Here is a 24,165-nt window from a genome sequence, read left to right as displayed (position 1 = left end):
ATTATACATTGTATTTGGAGTGAATTTCCCTATGTAAAAGATTGCAATCTGTAACATTGTACATTGGCTGTGTGGGATTTCCTTCATCTAATGCATTCTGTATAATTACCTCAGTACTGTTGCTTGTCAGTTGATTTTTACTTTTGCAATACTTTACACAATGTTTTTTTGGATTGGAGCATATTTACCTGATTTTTTTTTGTTCTTTCCATGTTTATGCACTTCTCTACCCAGGACACTGTGCTGAGCTTTGATGCCTGGTTCTACTCTGTGTGAGCTATCTCTAAAATGTAAAGTCTCACTATACTGTTACAAATTCTGGTATGCAGTCACCTTGAGTTCCCCATGTGCCAATCTGTGTTTTCAAAAAAAAAATTAAACTGGCAGATTCTGACATTTAATACCTGCATTTCCTTCTGGATTGACAGTTTTAAAATTAATAAATATTTTAATTGATTCCAGCTTTTCCCAGCACTTTTGTCATGTTAACTCTAACTCGTGTTTTAATGAGCAGACTTAAGTTCCCTATAAACCAAAATCATCTGCTGAATGCATTAGTTAAGTCATGGTCAATCAACCCAAAAAATATGGTCAAAGCCTCATTGGAAAACACATTCTCCCATAATCTCATAGGATGTAAAATTAATACTCTCCTAGATTACTTTATATAGGCTTTTAAGTACATATACCAATTTAAACTTATTCAGATTAAATTATCAAAAAGGCAAACTAAAATACACTATAAAAATCAAAAGATGCTTAAGTTAGGTTGACTACTTAAAACAAAACACTTCCATAATATTAGAAACTTCAGTGCATTTTGTTGAGAGTTAAAATAGTGTTCCTCCTTTCAACCATTCTCTGTTGTTTAGGGTTAATGAAAGACTTCACTCAGAGGATCTTTGGAAGATTAGCGGCTTGGATTGTATTTCTGTAGGACGATTTTTTTTACACCCACATGGAGAAAAGCAGAAATGACTTGAAATAGTTTCTTTTTACATTTTTCAATCTCCTTCAATTGTTTCAAATAGTAATGATGCCTTTTATGGGTTTCTCAGCATTATCAGTCTTTGCTGGAGTAAAGATAATCAAGAGTAAAATGAGAGGGACTACCCTTTGCGTTTGCATGGACGCTGTGCAGCTCTGCTTCCATCATTGCCCTTTGCTTCAATGGTCTTTCAGGCCAGGTGGGTCTGGATGGTAATATCCTTTGTTATGTCCACTGTTGGATACTGTTTCTTTGCCGCCCACTTTCAACCTGATCCCTGCTGAACAAATCTGTAAACGTGCCCTTAACCAAAAGGAACTGCTTTTCTTTCCAATTTACTGTTTCTCTCTTTTTGACTGTTCAATTCTTCATTGGTTTTTCTTTAGTTCAAATGAGAGTTGTTTGAATGCTTTCTTCCTTGCAATACACTGTGTCCCTTTCTCCCAACCCTTCAAATGAAGCAATTAACATTGCAGGAGATAATTCCTCCACAGTAAGAACATGAAGGAATTGTGAAGGGATTATTTAAAAATAAAACAATGTATTGGAAACACATTTGATGCAAGTATGAAATGGGTGATTGATAAAGTTACACTGTATAATTTGTTCTTGAGGTCAAAGCTTGAAGAAAGCCTCAACCAAAAATTAGATAAATGTTCAAAATGAATAGAGGACAGAGGTGGGGGTGTGGGGGTGCAAGCTAAATTGTATCACTGGGGCAGATTTTTAAATTGAAGAAGGTCTAAATTTCTCCAAACATGAGATTCTTGGCAACACATAAAGTCAACTGGTGGAGCCTATTTGAGAATGCGTTGAGTGAAGGATGTTACAAGCAGCATTTCTCGTGTACATGTTGTGCACAGTTTGAAAGTTTGCTTGTAAGTAATCAGTTCAAATTTACTGTGTTAAATGAATTTAGATGTTTTTAAACAAGGTTCCCAAGGACCTTATTTGTATAACTAAAAAGTGAGTGGGAACTTTCAGTTCTGCTGAGTACTGTAGGAGGATTGTAATGTACATGTTGCATGTACAATGTACAGATGCTATATTACTATTCAAATACAGGAGCTGTAGATTCTGATTTCCAATCTGCTGGAGCACATTGTTTTGCAAAACTGCTATAGCTCCAAAGACAACACTGAGACCAGTGAGTTCTTCCTTATTGACTTCTAGGTCACTTTCTGAAAGTGATAGTTGCTCCTAAGTAAATGTTTTATTTTAACATGTTTCTGTTTGTTTAGGATTATGATTGGGACACTGTTGAAATTAGTCTTTCACGAATTCTCTTCCTCAAGATTTACTCTTTAACAAAAATTTGTATTTAGATCACTTCGTCACACTCCACAATACATCAGGGAGTGAAAATAAATGTTGCTTTTTAAACAAAAATCTAGCCTATTGTATATGCAAATATTTCCAATCACATGTATGTGTGTATTTTTATGTAAAAGTACATTCAAAATTGTGGAAATGGGATGGGAACCAGATAATATCTTTGAATTCTGAAGACCCATACGTCTTGTCCTGTTAAATGTGTAAAACTATTTGCAGTCCTCAAAGAATATTAAGGACTATAATTTGCATCTCAACCACGATGCTATTTTGACAATGTTGGAAAGAATACTGTAAAAACCAAATATACATGCAAATAACCCAATTTAAACACATCCTTGACAATATTTTTTCTGCTATGTTCAACTTATTACCAGTGTCTCAATGTTGTTCCTTGCATAATCAGTGTACTAATGATGTAGCCAATTTTGTTGTAAGGAAACTTGCTTATAAGCAACTACTTTTTCTCAGTCTATTCTGTATCACAGGAATCCACTGTGGTGATATTCTAATGATTTTGACAAATTTATCTTTGTACACTATGGAAAAACAATATGAATAATGAAAATAAGCTGGAAAGATTAAAAGTTAGTTTTAGGGTTTTTAATCTGAGATGTCCTTTATCCTATTTTGTATCACAGCACCCTTTATACATTCTGGAACAACCACACACCATTCAATACATCACTTCATATTTACTTTGCTTTATTGACAGGATATGTGCTGTGCATGTATGTGCTTCAGCTGTCATCTTCCAACTACAATCACTTTATGTTCAATATCTGTCCCTTTTTGGTGTATCTCCATGAGGAAGTCTATGTTACCCACCTTTATCAAAGGGAAAAGTCCTTTTCCCTTTTAAGAATTTACTTTCTCATTTGTTTACATTCTCTTGCACATCAAAAATTCTTGCATTGTTTTGTCAGTAGTAATTGGATTAAATAAAAATTTAGTCCTGGTCAAGCTTTATACCAATATTTAGTAATGCACTCTCTAGGTTCAAGATTTTCTCTTTTTTTAAAAAAAAACTAGAATATTCACAGTACTGCTTTCCCTCAGTTTTCATTTGACTGTTCTTGCTTGAGTTATCAACCATAGCAGCCTGCATTTATTTGCTTCTGCTCAGCTTACTGTCGCTACTGAGAGGATGCTAACTGTCCCTTTTGAATGGTTCATTTAATACAAATGGTGAAAAACACTATGATGCTGGAGGAACTCAGCAGGCCGGGCAGCATCCGTGGAGAAAAGCAGGCGGTCAATGTTTCAGGTCAGGACCCTTCTTCAGGACTGAGGATAGGAAAAGGGGAAGCCCAATATATAGGAGGGAAAAGCAGAGCAGTGATAGGTGGACAAAAGAGGGGAGGCAGGGTGGCCACAAGTTGGTGATAGGCAGGTGCAGGGGAGGAGGGGAGAGCAGATCCACCAGGGGATGGGTCAAAGGTAAGGAGAGAGAGGGGGAAAAAAAGGGGGGTAGAAAAAAGAGAGGGGGACTAGGAAAGGGAAGAATGGTTGGGGGTGTTGTGGGGAAGGGGTGTGAGATTACTTAAAGTGGGAGAATTCAATGCTCATGCCGTTAAGCTGCAAGGTTCCAAGACTGAAAATGAGGTGCTGTTCCTCATTTAATATTGTCTGTCGATGCTTTCCAGAGATTGGCACTGTTCTGCCATAGTGGTATAAAGCTTACAATAACATTAACCAGCACTTGATGTAATTATTGAATTTGCTGTAAACTGATCCTGCTACAAAGCTGCCCATTGCATAGTTCCTCTGGCATCAGGATTTAAACATTCTTTGTATGTATCATTCAACGACTTTGGCATTCCACGTTATACAGATTGAAGTTTGTTTATGAGGCGTACTCTCAACTGCAAGTTGTCATTGAGAAGAATCCCCTAAACAACTCCCTGGAATTGTTACATGCCTCCTGTTCCAGTTAAAGTCTGATGATGCAATGTAAATCCAATGAAACGTTCAATACTTTGACTGATTATGGTGATGGTAAGTGCTCTCAGTCTGCTACATTGGGCGGGCCATGTTGTTTTTACGTCTGGCCTCAGACTTATGAAACAGACACTCTATTCTGAGCTCTGTCAGGGGAGGAAATTATCAGGCGGCAGAAAAAGATTCAAGTATGTCCTCCTTGAAGAAATGCAACATCATTGTTGACTCCTGGGAACATTTAGCCCATAACAGCCCAAAGTGGAGAGGGAGCATTTAGGATGGTGTTGAGAACCTCGAGACCATACGTAGGCCACATGCAGAAGCCCTGCGGAAGGAGCACACCACTTTACAAACCACCCACTTGCCCACCCCGTCAGCAGCCTCCTGCCCCATCTGTGGAAGAGTGGGCGGTTCCCATTTTTGGCCACCTCAGAACCCACAAAATTAGAGTAGAAGCAGAGGGACTACCTGAGAGGATTATCACATCAGGGCAACTCTCCTTTGACCAACACCGATGGGAGTTTGAGAACAGTACAGTTCATTGTAGGGTCTCTGGACCAGTGTTAAGGTGACTTTATGTCTCGACACATTCCCATCCCTCCAATATAACTCTTACGTACTCTGACATAGATTTTCACCAAGTATAAAGCCTGATGAGGATGACATCATGCCAGCAAAAGGCATATTAAGAATTTGAGTGGCTTCATGTATTCTTCCATAAGTGCATTTGGCAAGTTGGAACCTGCATGTGTGGTCCACCATCTTAGAGTTTCTGGGTTACTACGTGGACTGGATATTTCTGCCTTTCAGATGCATTCTTCAAGGGCAACCCAATTAAAGACTTGGTTAGGCAAAACTCAATGTCAATCATTAAGCCTTGTTTTGTAGCACACGAACATGCAGCGATCGTTACTTATCTCAAATCAGCCTAACAGCCCTTTGTATCATGCAAAATAACAAATATGCTCCACTTTCTCACAACAGTGGATCCTGTGGTATTTGTTGCCTGAAGTCATCCAGAGACCAAGAATAGTAAGCCAGAGACTGAGAAGTCAAAACCTACCAATGGAGGAGGATGTGAATTCACCTTTCAGAAAACTGGAAATTTAAATATGAAGGTTCAATTTAAAAAATGATACTAAAATTGTCAGATTAGTGAAACAAGTGAATTTTAAAGCCCTTAGCCAGTCACATTTACATGTGACATTAGTCCATCATCAACCTGAGCATTTCTTAACTTCTGTTTGAAGTGTCCCAGCAAATGGAATCAAACTGTTTATTACTACCACAGGGCTAAAAGGGAGGGACAACAAATGCACTATTGAAACAAATCATAGTAGCAGTAACGCACTATTTCTAGGGTAATATTACCGAGCTGTAGATATTTGTACTTGGGTTGCCCAGAGTTGTGTTCTCTATAACTACAGGCAACACTGAAATATTGCTAACTCAATAACTAACAAAGCTAACCATGGGAGTTCTCCAACCTATTTAATAGGAAGTTAAGTTTTGTCGCTAGCCCCAAAAATAATTGAAGAATACTTCAATTGAGCTATGTTACTGAACACAATCTGGCTGCTTTTAGCGACCGATACTTCAATAGTCTTGGCAGACAAACAACTAAATGAAAAAAGTTTGATCATTTAGATATTCAACCAAGAAGATCATTTTGCATGCTGCATGCACATCAGTAGATCAAAGGCAATAAGGTGAATGAGTGCAGACAGCAGGGGAACGTGCCAGTGAGGTCCAAAAAGCTATGAGATAAATGACCCGATCTATCTTCAGAGTTAAAGAACAGATGGTAGCCAGGACTCTATGCTCATCTTCAGAATGGAACGAGGTGCTCCACATCCACCTGACAGGGCAATGACTCCATGACATGAGAGGTTGCAACGTAATGAGACTTCTGTGTTGGGGAAAGGACACGCAAATCTCTTTACAAGTGCTTGAGAGAAGCTAGCCAAGAGGGAAGTTGACGGAGGTCTGAAGTCAACAAACTATGGATTAATGTTACTTCAAAATTCTTATAACTATGCATGAATTTAGAGTCTTCCAGTTCTTTGATCCTTTCTTTCCTGTCGGTTGAAAGTATTATCAACTGAGACAGGGAGGTCCATATGTGTAGTCCTTGGTCTTTGCTGAGCTCCATAGTTTTCCAGGAGAGAGACTAAGGATTTCATTACCTCAGGGGGTGTAATAACCAACATGATTCCCATTGCTAATTGCCACCCAGTGATACCATGTATATGGATTTTAGGCTTGTCTGTGATATTTCATCCTCCAAACTTCTAAACATTGCCTCATAGAAAGCATCCTAGCCAGATATATCACAGCTCGGTACGGCAACTGCTCTGCCCAAGACCTGCAGGAAATTGCAGAGAGTTGTGAACACAGCCCAGTCCATCACGCAAACCAGCCTCCCCTCCACTGACTCCGTCTACACTTCCTACTGCCTTGGGAAAGCAGCCAACATAATCATGGACCCCTCCCACTCAGGTCATTCTCTCTCCTCTCCTCTCCCATCTGGCAGAAGATACAAAAATTTGAAAGCACGTACCACTAGACTCAAGGACAACTTCTATCCTGCTGTTATCAGACTCTTGAATGGACTTCTCATACGCTAAAGATAAACTCTCGATCTCCCAATCTACCTTGTCGTGCCCCTTGCACGTTATCTGTTTACCTGTACTGCACTTTCTCTGTAGCTGCAACACCATATTCTGCATTGTGTTTTCTTTTTACTACCTGAATTTATTTAAGTATGACATGATCTACCTGGATGGCATCTCACTGTATCTCAGTACACGTGACAATAAACCAATACCAATCATTGGATGAAATAACAGAGGTTGCAGGGAATCCTATTCCAGCAAGAATTCAACACCTTCAGGAGGAACAGAAGCGAGAGTGAATCATTTTAGAGGAGTGGTCAATTAATACAAATATATTGGGATGGATCCTCCCTTTTGGGGTGCTGGGCTTTAATTAACATCAATAGCCACAAATTCCATAGTTTACAAAGCAATAGTTCTGTTATTTTGAAACCTGGCATTGGATTTTTATGTTTATAATCTTAAAACCACTTAATTCTCCTAGCATTCCTTATAAAGATGATGTACGCAGCATTGTCTGTTCTAAAGATTCAAAGCCACTAAATATCTCCAGACCTTTTAAAATTTGTCTCAGTTATATAGTCTAACTGCACTCTTACTTCACTGCATTAATGAAACTACAACTCTGCACTTTTTAGTTCTAAGAAATATTACCTTTAGCATTAATCAGTCTGGAAAACACCACCTTTTTCTCGAATACTTGTATTACTTCATAAAAATAAAATTCTTTATTTAATTTAAACCCTTCATTTTTATGACACTTTTCGCTTCACCTACAGGATGTTCCAGAGTGCTTTAAATAAACGTTTTTGTAAACAATGTAACTTGTAGAAAACACGTCCATCAATTTGACCACAAATTCCTGCAAACAGGACTGTAATAATCACTAGACAATCTGCTTTAGTGATGTTGGCTGAAGAATAAATGTTGGTGATGCACCCCTATTCTTCTTTGAATTAGTATCACAAGATTTTTTTTATGTCCACCAGAGAGGACATGAGGTTCAGATTAGTACTTCATCTGAAGGAACGTAACAGCAACCATGTGCTGCTCCCTCAGAATTCACCGGAGATCAGCTGAATTTTCTTGAACAAATCTATGGAATGAGATTTAAACCCACCACCTTTTATCTCAAGGACAAGAATGTTTGTTACCTACTGAGCCGCAGTTGACATGTTGATATATCATTCTAATTGTAAATACGATTGAGTATAATCCTTCCTGGTTCCTCTTAGTGCCTGCTATTCATTTGAATCCATCTTAACAGAGCATATAATAAATGAGGTTGACTGAATAAACAGTGGGTGTGATCCGTGCCACAAGGGATAGACTAAGTAAAAGAGAGATTTAAAACTGCGGTTAGAAGGTTTATGTTACCTAAACATTTGCTTAAATTAATTTTGTTAAGTCTGCTAGAATGACATTCTTCTGACTTTCTTTCACACAGTCTATCCTTGGCTGCACCTTCACAGTTTTATTTAATTCCCTGTTTCCTGTGCTATATATCACACCACAGTTGTTTTTCTTTTACTGCTAGTACTCCTGCTATGGTTTTGCTCACTGTAAGACATATAAAATTGCTATGATTTGAAAATAAATTGGGCAGAATTGTTCTGGAAACTACCAAGTGGGAAAAATTATTATATTTAGTGTATGATTGAGAAATACTTTTTTAAAACCTCACAGCTTCTGGGAGGTTTCTATGCTCGGTGGGACCCAGGGGTTTAGATGCATCTGCCAATCCTACAAAGTTAAACAATTGTGCTTGAACTGAGCAGGCACGGTAGTGTAGCAGTTAGCGTAACGCTTTAGAGCGCCAGCAACCCAGGTTCAATTCCGGCCGCTGTCTGTAAGGCGTTTGTACATTCTCCCCGTGTATGCGTGGGTTTCCTCTGGTTGCTCTGGTTTCCTCCCACATTCCAAAGACGTACAGGTTAGGAAGTTGTGGGCATGCTATGTTGGCGCCAGAAGCATGGCGACACTTGCGGGCTGCCCACAGAACAATCTATGCAAAAGATGCATTTCACTGTATGTTTCGATGTACATGTGACTAATAAAGATATCTTATATGTCTACTTACATTTATTTAAATCTTATTATAAAGGATAGCAGCTCACCTCAGCAGTAGAATGATGCATGGTTAAATGACATAGTGCCACGGTCTTTCTAAATCAGTGTACATTTAATATTTATCAGGAGCCTTTGATTTAGTGGTACTACTGTTACCTCTGAGTCAGAAGATGTAGGGTTCTGGAGCTGTAACGGTGATGCCTGGAGCTTCAGCTCGGGACTGGAGCTTGGCACCCAACAGAATAGTTGCAATCAGTGGATAACCCTCCCATTCAATCCATCCAAGGATCTCATCACTGACTGGCAAGAATCCAGGCTGGCCAGATGGCATTAAGTAGCCTCTTAAAACAGCATTGCTACAAACACATTAAGAGATGTGCATCAGCCAAAGAGAAAACTTGAACTTCATTTATCTGGAGCTAGTAATCAGTCGTCAAAAGCTCCTTTCCCCCCTCCCCAAGATTCCTTCTCTCTTTTGATCTAGCAAGAAGGGCTTGAATTTTTATAGCAACTTTCACATCTTCTCAAGATGCCTTAAAATTAATGCTCTTTATGCCGTCACTGCAGTAACATAGGAAACACAGCAGTCAATTTGTACACATTAGCCAGAAAATCTGCTTTTGTAATGGATTTACATTGGATAAAGCACTGAGGTTAATTACGCCGGCTCTTTTTCTGAAACGTTGCCATGGAATCTGCTGAGAAAGTAGAAGGGGTCTCGATAAAATGTCTTATTGGATAAAAATGGCACCTCTAGTATTACTATATTGGGATATCAGTTTAGACTTTTATGCTGAAGTCTCTGGAGTGGGACTTGAACCTGTAATGTTCTTGGTCAAAGATAAAAGTGTTGCTTATCGGGTCACCAACACATTTGGAAACATTGGCTCAAATTTTCCTGAGAAATTGCCAGCATTGCCTTCCTTAACTGTTTGGAACCAGGGGTGCATTTCCAACACATTCTCATTGTTGATCTTCTAACTGGGCTCTAACTTGGGACTCCTCATGGAGTACAACAGCAGGACATCAACTTCCTACAATTGTCTAGAGGTTGTGCTGGGAAGTATGCCTGCTGAACCTTCGCCAGAGTCTACTTGGAACAGGCTCAGTGACTCCATTCAGTGGAACAACTGCACAGGACAGAAGTAGATTTCATATAATTACATCTCAGATTAGTTCATTGTCATAAACACCAGGGTGCAATGAAATTCCTTGCTTGTGAGCAACTCACAGAGTAACCAGTATACATGGTATTAATAAATACAATAAATGCAGTGGTGAGCACAGAACAACAAAACGGTGCAAAGTATAGTAGTGCAAACTGAAGTAGTGCAAAAAGAAATGCTAAAGTGGCAATGGAAGAGATGGAATCAAGGGTTCAAGAACATGGCAGCACCGCCAGGGAGGTGAAAGAGGTTATTGGTTCAGAAGTCAATCAAACTAACTTAAATGTATTTCATTTTGTTAAAGATTTTACTGGCGTTTTTAATGTATTAATTTTTTTATTTAAACTTTCAACATTTTCTTTCATTTTTAATAGTGTGATTCATTTTTAATTGCTTTTGAAAGTCAGAGACTACTTTGACTTTAAGTTAAGCTTGGGGGTATGTCACCTAGTCAAAGAGTAACACAGTGCAGAAATAGGCCCTTCGGCCCAACTTGTCTATGCTGACCAAGATGCCCATCTAAGCTAAGATATCTTTATTAGTCACATGTACATCGAAACACACAGTGAAATCCACCTTTTGCGTAGCGTGTTCTGGGGGCAGCCCACAGGTGTCGCCACGCTTCCGGCGCCAACGTAGCATGCCCACAACTTCCTATCCCATACGTCTTTTTTTCTGGAATGTGGGAGGAAACCGGAGAACCCGGAGGAAACCCACACAGACACAGGGAGAATGTACAGACTCCTTACAGACAGTGGCCAGAAGTGAACGCAGGTCGCTGGCGCTGTAATAGCGTTATGCTAACTGCTACAGCCCATGTATGGCCCATATCCCTTTAACCCTAACCAACTATCAAAGCATTATGTTAGACAGGACCTATGTAGGACCTGCCAAGTGATGCCATTTGTGGTCAGAAGCCAATTTAGTTGGAGTAGCCTTCCTTCAAGAAAATCCACGCCAGGGCAGTAGAGTCCTAATGGGTAGGGATGCAACGAACACAGACTGCCTACCATTTCCAGAAAATTCCAAATCAATATGTTCCCAAATAGTGGAATAACATAAAGAGGCAAGAATTTAACCTCTCCCATTCCACAACATTGCTACTTCTCAGGTAATCCTAGAACGGTTCACACCTGAATTCCCTCCATAGCCAATTCTGGACCTCAGCTGCTCTATGTGTCCATTGTATGTTATTCTACAACTTGTGAGTTTCTCCCCTCTCTGTGATTCATGATTTCTAAAGCCTTGTGCAGTACCTCCAGTAGTTAGATCACCAAGTTTGACAAGAATTGGAATTCAAGTTTAAGAATATTACATCTGATTCTGGTCTTGATCTTCCTCATGTGTAGGGACATGGACAAAGGTGTCAAAACAACTTAGAAGGAAGATACATAACTGAGAAGTTATAACTATAGAGAAAGATTTAACAAGCTAAGGCTTTACCTATAGAGAAGGAAAGGTGACCTGATATAAGTGTTTAAAACCATGAAGAGCTTTGATAGGTTATCCTTGGAGTGTTTCCTATTGTGGCAGATATGAAAACTGAGAATATTAAATAAGATGGTCACCAATAAATAGAAATTGATAAATTACTGGTTAACTACAACTGACACATAGTGGACAACTCTGGGCACCAGGAGGATGGAGTGTAGGTTTCCCAAGTTGTTCCCAACTTCAACAAAGGTAGCAAAAGTTGAAACTGTTGCCCTTGGAAAAGAGCAAAGAAATTTTAATAACAAAAAGAGAAAACCATTTGCTCTGATGAATCAATCAATAATTCAAAGTCATTGCAAAAATACCTAGTGAGGAGAAACGTTTTCAGTTATTGAATTGTTTAATCAGACCACTCCATCTAAAAGGATGCCATAAGTAATTTTTTAAAAATTAGGCAGGTTCTTGAGGAGAATAAGCTTATTAGAGCTAAAAGTGGAGACTGCTTTTTCCAAAAGAGCCAGTACAGGAACCACAGCCTGAATGGCCTCTTCCTGTGCTGCAAGTTTCTGATTCTATGAAACAACAGAGAAAATAGGAACAAGAGTAGGCTAATCAATCTCTTGTTCTGCCCATCCATTAAATCATGACTGATCTGATTACTGGCCTCAACTCTATTCTGACTGATCCCCATAATCCTTGATACCTGTATGATCCAAAATTCCATCTATCTCAGCCTCTAATGTGCAAAATGACACAGTTAATAGGGAGTTTAGGAGAAGCCACCAACTCCAGGGAGCAGTCACGATGTAAATCTTATTATCACATGTTGAAATTGGGGCAATTGGTGTAGATGCATTCAAAGGAAGCGAAACGAGAGAGAAAGAAACAGAAGGTTGTGGTGATAGGGTTAAATCAAATGGTGAGAGAAAACTGGTGTGCAGCAATAACACTGGCAGAGACCTGTTGGACCAAATGTGAGTATCATGTAAAGGCTGGCTGGGAGAAGTCCTTTAGCACAAGGGCTGGTCTATCAATTAACTGAGTGACCCAAAATAAATCAAAACCTGTGTTTTACCAACTAAAGCAGAACCTTATATTGAAATGTTTCTTGTTCTTACTGTCAGTAGTTTCCTTATTTATCTTCTGATCTTTTAAAACATAATCTTCTCACAAAGTCAGTTCAATCCTCTGCTTAGTTTTCACACTTTGCCTTTTGGAAGAGTTGATTATCTTATTTTTGAAACATCTACTTGACCAATTGGTGTTGATTTCACTGCACGTGACAACGTTTACAAAGTCTTAGCAGATCCTACTTTTCCCTCAGATCCATCCCCTTCAATATATGTGCACTTCATCTTAAAAGCTGGAAGTCACATACCAAAGCAGTTGACTTGTGGTATTATGCGGAACCTTCTGAAGATTCACCAAAACCTTAACAAATTGAATTCCAAAGTTGGCGGGGCGGCACAGTAGCATAATGCTATTACAGCGCCAGCGACCCAGGTTCAATTCCCGCCGCTGTCTGTAAGGATTTTGTACATTCTCCCCATGTCTGCGTGGGTTTCCTCCGGGTGCTCCAGTTTCCTCCCACATTCCAAAGACGTAAGGGTTAGGAGCTGTGGGCATGCTACGTTGGTGCTGGAAAAGTGGCAACACTTGCGGGCTGCCCCAGAACACTCACAGTAATGCAAAAAGATGCATTTCACTGTGTGTTTCAATGTGACTAACAAATAAATATCTAATGTCTAAATCCATTTGATTACTTTTGGTTTGTAATAAAACATAATTTTGTAAATTTTCTCACAAAGTCAATTCAATCCTCTGTTTAGTTTTCACACCTGCCTTTTGGAAGAGATGACAATTATGTCTTTACATTTTGGTGTACAAATTTTCAGCAGAATGTAAAAGAATTGCACGTTAACCTAAAATTGATAAACAAAGAGCTGGCTTCTTCAGCACAAAGAAATGAAAAATTGATTTAATTTGGCATAAATAACGTTTTTGATCATTTCTGGGTCACTGTATGCTCAGTCTCTTCCTCCTCCAACAACCCACCCAATCTCCGCTCTGCTCCCAAATCCCTGATCTGTCCCTCCCACACATCTGCACCCTGTCCCTCCCACACATCTGCAACCCCTGTCCCTCCCACACATCTGCACCCCAAGTCCCGCTACTGCTCCCCCCAACAAAATACGTCAGCTTCCACCTCCAACAAAATGTCGGGCTAACTTTTCACCCCTCACATCCACCCCCATCTCTGCCCTTCAGGCTGCACATTTCCATATGGGCGACCTGTGTGCACCATCTGCTTGGCCAGGGACATTTTTGCTTTGATTGTTCAGGCATGAGGAGAGAATTATTCAAAATTTGACAACATACGTATATTTAGCAGCAAACAAGATACGGGAGGAACTCAGTGAGTCAGGCAGCATTCATGGAGGGAAATGAACAGTCAACGTTTCAACTGTCCATTTCCCTCCACAGATGCTGCCTGACCTGCTGAGTTCCTCTAGCAGATTGTTTGTTGCTTCAGATTCCAGCATCTGCAGTCTCTTGTGTCTCCAGTTGTCCATTCATCTATTCCCCCATCTTCTCTCCTACAGGTAACTAACTTCTATTGCTCTTTTTCTCAATTTTGATGAACATTAACTGTTTCTCCCTCCACAGATGCTGCCGAGTATTTCTAGCATTTTTTGTTTTTATTTCAAATTACCAACACCGACAGTTTTTTTAAAATTTTATTTTACTGTTTATGTTTGTGCATTAATTTTGGGTGAGAGAGAATTGAATTGAAACTTCTTGCCCTGTAATTCTAGTTACATATCTGAGTGGCTCTAGAAAAGAAATGCAAGGCTTATGTTGAGAAAACACCTTTTATGACCTTTCACAACCTCAAGAAATCCCAAAGCATTTCATATCCCGAAAAGAACTGTTGCAAAGTAGGAAACTTCAGCCATTTTATGTGTAGCAAACTTCAACAAACAGTAGAGTGATAATAGCCAGTTAATCTGTTTCACTGTTGTTGTTGAAAGGTAAATATTGAGCAGGAAACATTTACTTGTAATGAGTATGTGAAGAACTGATGCAGACACAAGAGACTGCAGATGCTGGAATCTGGAGCAACAAACAATCTGCTGGAGGAACTCAGCAAGTTGGACAGTAGCTGTGGGAGGAAAGGAATTATCATCATTTCAGTCCTGATGCAGGGTTTCGACCCACAACATCGACAGTTCCTTTCCTCCCACAGATGCTGTTCGATCCGCTGAGTTCCTCCAGCACATTATTTGTTGCTAAGAACTAATAAAGCCTCTTCTGCTCCCTCAGGAGAATTGGGAAAGATACTCGAGACACTATTTTTGAAGGTGAAAGAACTGCAGATGCTGCAGAACTAATGAAGGGTCTTCGACCTGAAACATTAACTGTTTTGCTTTCACAGATGCTGCCCGACATACTTATTGCTTCCAGCATTTTCTATTTTGAGGGGCAGGGGAGTTAAACAGGCAACTTAAGGAACTGGGAATATCACGGAAAATTAATTCACAAAGCTTATGGAACACCAACCATGCAGACGGAATGCAGTTTGCCTGAACATGCATGTTCACCCATTGTGTATCAAAGGCAAATAGATAATGGCCTCAAGATTACACGTCTTCCCTTCACCTTGCAGAACCACCGCGTATTTAATACTAACAAGCCCAGCATTGATCCAACTGGATATAATGTGTATTGCTATCAAATTTGCATTGTTACTAGCACTGGTGGGTCGCAATTCAAATATATAAATTCATACTGTGGGCACAGAATGGGTAGCATTAATTCTTCTGAATTGGTATTTAGCAATGCAAGTAATAAACTCTTCATCCTGTTTTAGTAGCACACAGCCCTCAGCTAACTACAGTGTGTCACGTATTAATGTATTATAAATCATACCACATGGTACAGATAGTTCTCAATTTGTCCCTTGCTGTTTTCCCCTATAAGAAGTAGCAAACCCATATTAACAGTATCTATAAACATAATCTCATCAATTAACCGTTTACACACAAGTAGTCAAACATCAGACAGATACTTACATACAGATATTAAGTAGAAGCTATAAATTTAATTGACCTACAGATTCACAATCTTCTCTGCCTTAGACATCCTCGATTCCAATGGATGATCTCTGCCTGTAGGCTCTTGTCATCTACCCGACTTCAGGTCTCCAGTGGCTCTTGATCTCTTGAGCCAACACCAGAGTAATCCTGTAGCTGACACCCAGACTTAGCCTCTGCACTATGCTCTCAATCACCATCCTTCTGAGCATCAGAAGCTGCATCGGCTGATTGACTGGCACCTTTCAGCATCTGTCTCCTACCTTCATCATGTTGCCCTAACTCCCAGTAATTCTAAACTTTCCCACCCCCCCCCCACAGCTCCATTTGACAACCCCCCATAGCTTATTCATACATGCCCCTGAAAACATCTCTCTTCTCCTTGTGGTTTCTGATACCCTTCGCTGGTTCCTGCTCTCATCATCCTCCATCCTTCTGAAACAGACAGCACCAACAGTACTGGGTCTTCAACTGTCCACCCACCAGCATCACGGCCAGGGAATACCCCTTGGTGGTAAAGTGTGGGGTGGTCCTGTGGAGTAGATGTTGAGATGCTTCCACTAGTGGGAGAGTCTCAAAAAAAAAAGGACATAGGCTCAAGGACCTCTACCATCCAGGTCATGTCCTCTTCTCGCTGCTGCCATCAGGCAGGAGATACAGAAGCCTGAGGTCCCACACTGACAGGTTCAGGACTTTCCTACAACCATCAGATTCTTGGACTGACCTGCACAACCCTAACCCTACCTCAGCAACGAAACACTATGGACCACCTCTTGCACTACCGTGGACTTGTCTCTGATTGTGGTTTATTTTTGCACTAATATTTTGTTTTGCTCAGTATGTTTCTCAACACTGCCTTGTATAATTTATGTACAACTTATGCTCTGTGTGTTGTTGTCTGAATCTATGCTAATGCAAGCAAGTTTTTCATCGTACTTGTGCATGTGACGATAAACTCGACTTGACTTCACTTGACGCTATTCATTTACAACTGAGGCAAGTAGAGATTTCTTCTTGCAGAGGGTAGTGAATCTCAGAAATTCCATACCCAAGAGAGCTGTGGAGCCTGGATCACTGGAGGTATTTCAAGTGGAGAGAGGCAAGTTTTCAAAAGGTCAGGGAATTGAGAGATGGGGCACAGGAGAGGAATTGAAGCCTGGGTTGGATCAGAAATGAGTGGGGAGTGGATGAGCTACAAGGGTCCGGGTGACCAGTTCCTGCTCCAGTTTCTTGCGCTCAGGGTATAATCAGAAGTCATACCGGGTCAACTCATGGAATGCTTGGGTCCCTTTGTGCAGTAACTGCTGTTCCATGGCCTCCTTTACCAAGCAGACAGAACACTCGGCTTCCCTATTGGGTACTGGATATAGTTAGGGTGAATGCACGCAGGCTTTTTCCCATCAGGCTGGGTGAGACTAGAACTAGAGGTCATAGATTTAGGGTCACAGAGTCATAGAGCCCTACAGCACAGAATCAGGCCCTTCGGCCCATCTAGTCCATCTGCCTAGTTCCATCTACCTGTGCCCAGACCATAGCCCTCCATACCTCTCTCATCCATGTACCTATCCAACTTCTCTTAAATGTTACAATTGAACCCACATCCGCCACTTCCACTGGCAGCTCGTTCCACACTCGCACCACCCTCTGAGTGAAGAAGATCCCCCTCAGATTTCCCTTAAATATTTCACCCTAAACCTATGTCCTCCAGTTCTAGTCTCACCAAACCTGAGGGGAAAAAGCCTGCATGCATTCACCCTATCTATACCCCTCATAATTTTGTATACCTCTATAACATCTCCCCTCATTCTCCTGCGCTCCAGGGAATAAAATCCTAACCTATTCAACCTTTCCCTGTAACTTAGATCCTCAAGTCCTGGCAACATCCATGTAAATTTTCTCTGCATTCTTTCAAGCTTATTGATATCTTTCCTGTAGGAAGGTGACCAGAACTGCACACAATACTCTAAATTTGGCCTCACCAATATCTTATACAACTTCAACATAACATCCCAATTCCTGTACTCAATGCCCTGATTTATGAAGACCAACATGCCAAAAGCTCTCTTTATGATCCTATCTACCTGCGATGCCACTTTCAAGGAATTATTGATCTGTATTCCCAGGTCCCTTTGTTCTACCGCACACCTCAGTGCCCTACCATTCACTGTGCAAATCTTGCCCTGGTTTGTCCTCCCAAAGTGCAACACCTCACACTTGCCTGCATTAAATTCCATCTACCATTTTTCAGCCTATTTTCCCAGCTGGTCCACTTTGCAAGCTTTGATAGCCTTCCTTGCTGAACACTACACCCACAGTCTTGGTGTCATCCACAAATTTGCTGATCCAGTTTACCACATTATCATCTAAATCATTAATATAGATGATAAACAACAATGGAGCCAGCACCAATCCCTGTGGCACACACTAGTCACAGGCCTCCAACAGAGACACAACCATCTACTACCACTCTCTGGCTTCTCCCGCTAAGCCAACATTGAATCCAATTGGCTACTTCATCCTGAATGCCAAGAAACTTAGCCTTCTGGAGCAGTCTCCCATGCAGGACTTTGCCAAAGGCCTTGCTAAAGTCCATGTAGACAATGTCCACCGCCTTCCCTTCATCAACCTTCCTGGTAACCTCCTCAAAAAACTCTATTAGATTGGTTAGACATGACCTACCATGCACAAAGCCAAGTTGACTATCCCTAATAAGGCCCTGTCTATCCAAATACTTACATATCCTGTCCCTCAGAATATCTTCCAATAACTTAACCACGACTGACGTCAGGCTCACCGGCCTATAATTTCCCAGCTTATTCTTAGAGCCTTTCTTGAACAACGGAACAACATTAGCTATCCTCCAGTCATCCAGCACCTCACCCATGGCTAAGGACATTATAAATATCTCTGCCAGGGCACCTGCAATTTCTGCACTAGCCTCCCACAAGGTCCGAGGGGACACCTTGTCGGGCCCTGGGGATTTATCCACCCTAATTCACCTCAAGACAGCAAGCACCTCCTCTTCCGTAATCCAGATACGGTCCATGACCTCACTACTCTTTTTCCTCAGTTCTATAGACTCTGTGTCTGTCTCCTGAGTAAACACAAATGCAAAAAAATCCATTTAAAATCTCCCCCATCTCTTTCAGCTCCACGCATAGATGACCACGCTGATATTCAAGCAGACCAATTTTGTCCCTTGCTATCCTTTTGCTTTTAATAAAGCTATAGAAACCCTTTGGATTCTCTTTCACCCTGTCTGCCAGAGCAACCTCATGTCCTCTTTTAGCCCTCCTGATTTCTCTCTTAAGTGTTCTCTTGTATTTCTCATACTCCTCAAGCGCCTCATTTGACCCTAACTGCCTATACCTGATATGCACCTCCTTTTTCTTTACCAAGGCCTTAATATGCCTCGATAACCAAGGTTCTTGGCTATCAAAAACATCATTCGAGTAGTAGGAATGTGACAAACCATGCTGACCTCAAGTGTGGACTATAATCAGAAACCAGCTCCTCTCACAGAACACAGGACATTACAGCACAGTACAGGCCCTTTGGCCCACGATGTTGTGCCGACATTTTATCCTGCTCTAAGATCTATCTAACCCTTCCCTCCCACATAGCCCTCCATTCCTCTATCATTCATGTCTCTATCTAAGAGTCTCTTAAATGTCCCTAATGTATCTGCCCCCACAACCTCTGCCGGCAGTGCGTTCCACGCACCCACCACTCTCTGTCTAAAAAAACTTACCCCTGACATCCCCCTTATATCTTCCTCTAATCACCTTAAAAAGGTCATGTGTTCCAAACTCTTGAGCTCAAATCTTCAAGGCTTCTTTCTGTCCCTGATTTGGAGTGACTGCCCAACAATAAAAGGAATGGTCCATTTCCACCTGAAAGAAGTTAATATGTACCCATTCAAAGGGACAAACTGGAATTGAGCAGGGTGGGCAGTTGTGAAACAATAGACAGAATCCTCAATGTCCTGATCAATTCCAACCAATCAGATTACTGTCTCCAGATGTACAAGGGCCAAGTGCTTAGCACCAACACAAACCTGGATCACCTTCAGAACCACTTCCCTGTGGTTCTACTGACATGCTGATGCTGATCTTGCCTTCTCCTAAAGGGTCTGACCTGTCTCTCACTTCCAGATCAGATATACTCCATCCCAACACAAAGTCACAGACAAACACGAGTACAAGTGGCCCTGGTCGGCTGTGATTGGAAAACCACCTCTAACAACTCACAATTGGAAAATTTCCCGTTCCAAATTAGTTGTTAGCTTCTCATAAGGCAACTGTGACAACAATATACCAGCATGTGGAGACACAAGAGACTGCAGATGCTGGAATCTGGAGCAACAATCTGCTGGAGGAACTCAGGGGGTCAAATTTCTTTTCTCCCACAGATGCTGCTCGACCTGCTGAGTTCCTCCAGCAGTTTCTTTGTTGCGAAATATTAGCATAGTTCATTCTGCATTGATATACAGTGTTCCTGCAGGAATCCAGATGCAACGACAAAATAGCCCAATGTTGCAGTCTCCCAGTTGTCAGAATAATAAATTCCTCTGCAAAGATAGCCACCAGCAGTTTAGAATTTGTGGTCAAATGAAGCGCACTCTAACTGGAAATTTCAGAAATCCATGACAACAAACAAAATGCCCAGGCCTTGTTTGCAATTTATGTATTTTTTTACTCATTGGTGGTTAAACTCACACTTTGCCAGTCAGGCCCCATTTACGTAACATGGGTGACGGCCACACACACAATTGCTCCAAGCATCAAACAACAACTGCAGTGGTTTCTTTGAATCGTAATTAACCAGGAAAGATTCGCTGCTAAGTTTTGCTCTATATAACTTGTACAACATTTTATGAATACAACATGCTTAATATAGCCATTTTCACTACACTAAGCATGATATATGAGTAGAATTTTGTTTGAAATAAAGTAGAGATTAAACAGAGCAACAAACAGTCCACTAATGGGTCGAGAAGCTTCTGTGGAGGGAAAGGATTTGTCGACGTTTCAGGTCAAAACTCTACATGCAGGGTCTCAACCAGAAACATCAACAATTCTTTTCCCCCCACTGATGCTGCCCGACCTGCTGAGTTCCTCCAGCAGACTGCTTGTTGCTCCAGATTCCAGCATCTGCAGTCTCTTATGTCTCTATAAGTTAAACAGAACTGAGTATTGTGCAGAATCTGCTGGCCTTAAGTAACCTTGACCAAGAACAACTTAATAAACTAATTCCAGCCAGCCAAATCCTGCAGACTGCAGGAGCTGGAGTCAATTTTGCCTTAAGAGGAAGAAAACTAATCTATATTATAATTGCCGGCATCTTCAGAATTCATTTTATGAAGCAAAACTCCAGGATTAGCAAAAGAATCAGCTCTAAATCTTGCAGTGCTTCAATGAGGAAAACCCAATAGGAACCTCTAACAAAGCAGCCACTGCCCTTGCCAAGAACATCAATGATGAATTGCAAACTGAAAACCTACTTTGACATTCCTTAGGCACCTCCACCATCTGCTGGAGATTTTAAAAACGATTTGCAAGACTGGATTAATAAACGTGCAACTACAAATAGCAGTGAAATTTTCATTTCTCAAGTTGTGACTCTTCTTTCAACATTGTAAGAGGACAAGGCAGATCACAAAAAAAAAGTCAGGGGCAAGGACAGCATTTGTCAACTACCCAGCCTTTCGTGATGTTCCCCTACTTATTTAGATTACGGATGATCTGTACCTCAACTGGCTTTACATGTCTTCATGCTGCTGACTTTCCTCCCTGGCGTAATGATCCCCAGGGCTGAAATACCAATTAATGGGGCAAATCTTCCACTTCACTCAGATCGCTGACTCCCCACTCTTGGACCACGTTGCTTCTTCCCCTGTAGCCTTGCTGCAGGGATTCCTAGCTCCCAAATATTTGGCATGGGGAAATACAGAATGGGGGCTGCGTCAGAACAGGCAGGTGACTGCTCTCACAGAACAGCTTTGACAGCCAGCAAGGTTGGCTTCTCATGGGCTGCGTTGGCGCCGGAAGCGTGGCGACGCACTACGCAAAAGATGCATTTCACTGTGTGTTTCAATGTACATGTGACTAATAAAGAAATCTTATCTTGTCTCTTATAAAAAGCTGCCCCTGAATCTTTGACTTTGAAAAATATTAATGATCACTTAGAAACTTTTAAATAAAAATAAATATTTAAAAACGTTGTTTAAAAGATATTCAAAATTAAGAATAATTTAAAACTTTTAACCAATTTACTTAAATCAGATAATATAACTCTATTTTCCCTTCAACCAGTGAGCAATTTCTCCTACACATTTGAATGGGGCCATCTACCTTCGCCTTGGCATCAGCTCAACTTCAGATTTCCCATCCTCAGAGCTGGGCAGTCTGTGAGCCCCTCAGGGGCAGTGCAGGGGAATCTGACTGTAGAGGCAGCAGGATGCAGAGTGCTATCATAGCTTAAGCCTGCACCAGCACTGCAAACCTGAACTTCTGATAGAAACATGCCTGAGTCCCTGTATAAGGGCTGGGATGAGAGTGAAAGATCTAGCCTGTAACCACAAACTTCCAGTCAATGGCTTCTATATGCATTCCATGCATGGGGCCCCTGTAGTAAAGTGAAAATACTATGGTAACTGCCAACTCAAATATCCTGGATTGCATCAATTTGGTTAATATTACCTATTCACATTAAAAGGTTCAGGATAATGTCAGTGGTGCAGCTAGCAGAGCTGCTGACTCACAGCGCCAGAGACCCGGGTTCAGTCCTGACCTCAGGTGCTGTCTGTGTGGAGTTTGCACATTCTCCCTGTGACTGTGTGGGTTTCCTCCGGGTGCTCCGGTTTCCACCCACATCCCAAAGACACGTGGGTTGGTAGGTTAACTGCCCGCTGTAGGTCATTCCTACTGTATAAAATTGTCCCTACCGTGTAGGTGAGTGGTGGAATCTGAAGGGCATTGATGAGAATGCAGTATCAATGTAGTCTTAGTGTAGATGGGCAGCTGGTGATCGCCATGAACTTGGTGGCTGAAGGACCTGTTTCCATTCTGTATTGTTGACTCCATGGCTATTATAGAGTCATACAGCACAGAAACAGGCCCTTCAGCCCAACTGGTCTATGCCAAGCAAGATTCCCATCTGAGCCAGTCCCATTTGCCCGGGTTTGGCCCAAATCCCTCTAAACCTTTCCTATCCATGTACCTGTCCAAATGCCTTTTAAATTTTGTTAATGTACCTGCCTCAACCACATGCTCTGGCAGCTCATTCCATATACTGACCAGTCTCTGCATGAAGAAGTTGCCCCTAAATTTCCTCTCCCATCTCACCCTAAACATATGCCCTCTAGTTCTTGATTCCCCAACCCTGGGAAGAAGACTGTCCGCATTCAGCCTATCTATGCCCCTCATGATTTTATACACCTCCATAAGATCACCCCTTATTCTCCTCTTTTCCAAAGAATAAAGGCCTAGTCTGCTCAACCCCTCTCTATAACTCATTCCCTCGAGTTCAGGCAACATCCTCGTAAATCTCCTCTGCACTCTTTCCAGCTTAAAATGATGTGGGAAAACAAAATATAAAGGCCCTCTATGCCTTACCCCCGCTCCCATCATCTTCAGCCTTCTCCATTTTTTTATCCTTCTGAGATCCCTGCTCTCGTCCCTTTCTGGGAGGGAATAGAAGGGAAGAAACTGTGGTAGGTCACGTCTAACCAATATTATAGAGTTCTTCGAGGAAGTTACCAAGAAGGTCGATGAAGGAAATGCGGTGGACATTGTCTACATGGACTTTAGCAAGGCCTTTGACAAAGTCCCGCATGGGAGGCTGCTCCAGGAGGTTACTTCGCTTGGCATTCAGGATTAAGTAGCCAATTGGATTCAACATTGGCTTAGCGGGAGAAGCCAGAGAGTGGTAGTACATGGTTGTGTCTCTGTTGGAGGCCTGTGACTAGTGGCGTGCCGCAGGGATCGGTGCTGAGTCCGTTGTTGTTTATCATCTATATTAATGATTTAGATGATAGTGTGGTAAACTGGATCAGCAAATTTGTAGATGACACCAAGATTGGGGGCATAATGGACAGCGAGGAAGGCTATCAAAGCTTGCAGCGTGATTTTGACCAGCTAGGAAAATGGGCTGAGAAATAGCTGATGGAATTTAATGCAGACAAGTGTGAGGTATTGCACTTTGGGAAGACAAACCAGGGTAACACTTACACAACGAATGGTAGGGCTCTGATGTGTGTGGTAGAACAAAGGGACCTGGGAATACAGATCCATAGTTCCTTGAAAGTGGTGTCACAGGTAGATAGGGTCGTAAAGAGAGCTTTTAGCACTTTGGCCTTCATAAGTTAGGGCATTGAGTAGAGGAGTTGGGATGTTATGTTGAAGTTGTACAAGATGTTGGTGAGGCCGATTTTGGAGTATTGTTTGCATTTCTGGTCACCTACCTACAGGAAGGATATCAATAAACTTGAAAGAGTGCAGAGAAAATTTACATGGATGTTGCCG

General features: G+C 41.3%; 1 long non-coding RNA gene across 1 annotated transcript in view; it reads right to left on the bottom strand.

Moving 5' to 3' along the window:
* The window catches only part of LOC127577710 (uncharacterized), a 102,306-nt gene that overhangs the window by 62,595 nt on the left and 15,546 nt on the right, over window positions 1-24,165 (bottom strand). The gene's annotated exons all lie outside the window — the stretch shown is intronic.

This window comes from Pristis pectinata, chromosome 14, assembly GCF_009764475.1.
Source record: "Pristis pectinata isolate sPriPec2 chromosome 14, sPriPec2.1.pri, whole genome shotgun sequence".
In the NCBI taxonomy this organism is placed as follows: domain Eukaryota; kingdom Metazoa; phylum Chordata; class Chondrichthyes; order Rhinopristiformes; family Pristidae; genus Pristis; species Pristis pectinata.
This window is presented reverse-complemented; position numbering and strand designations above follow the sequence as displayed.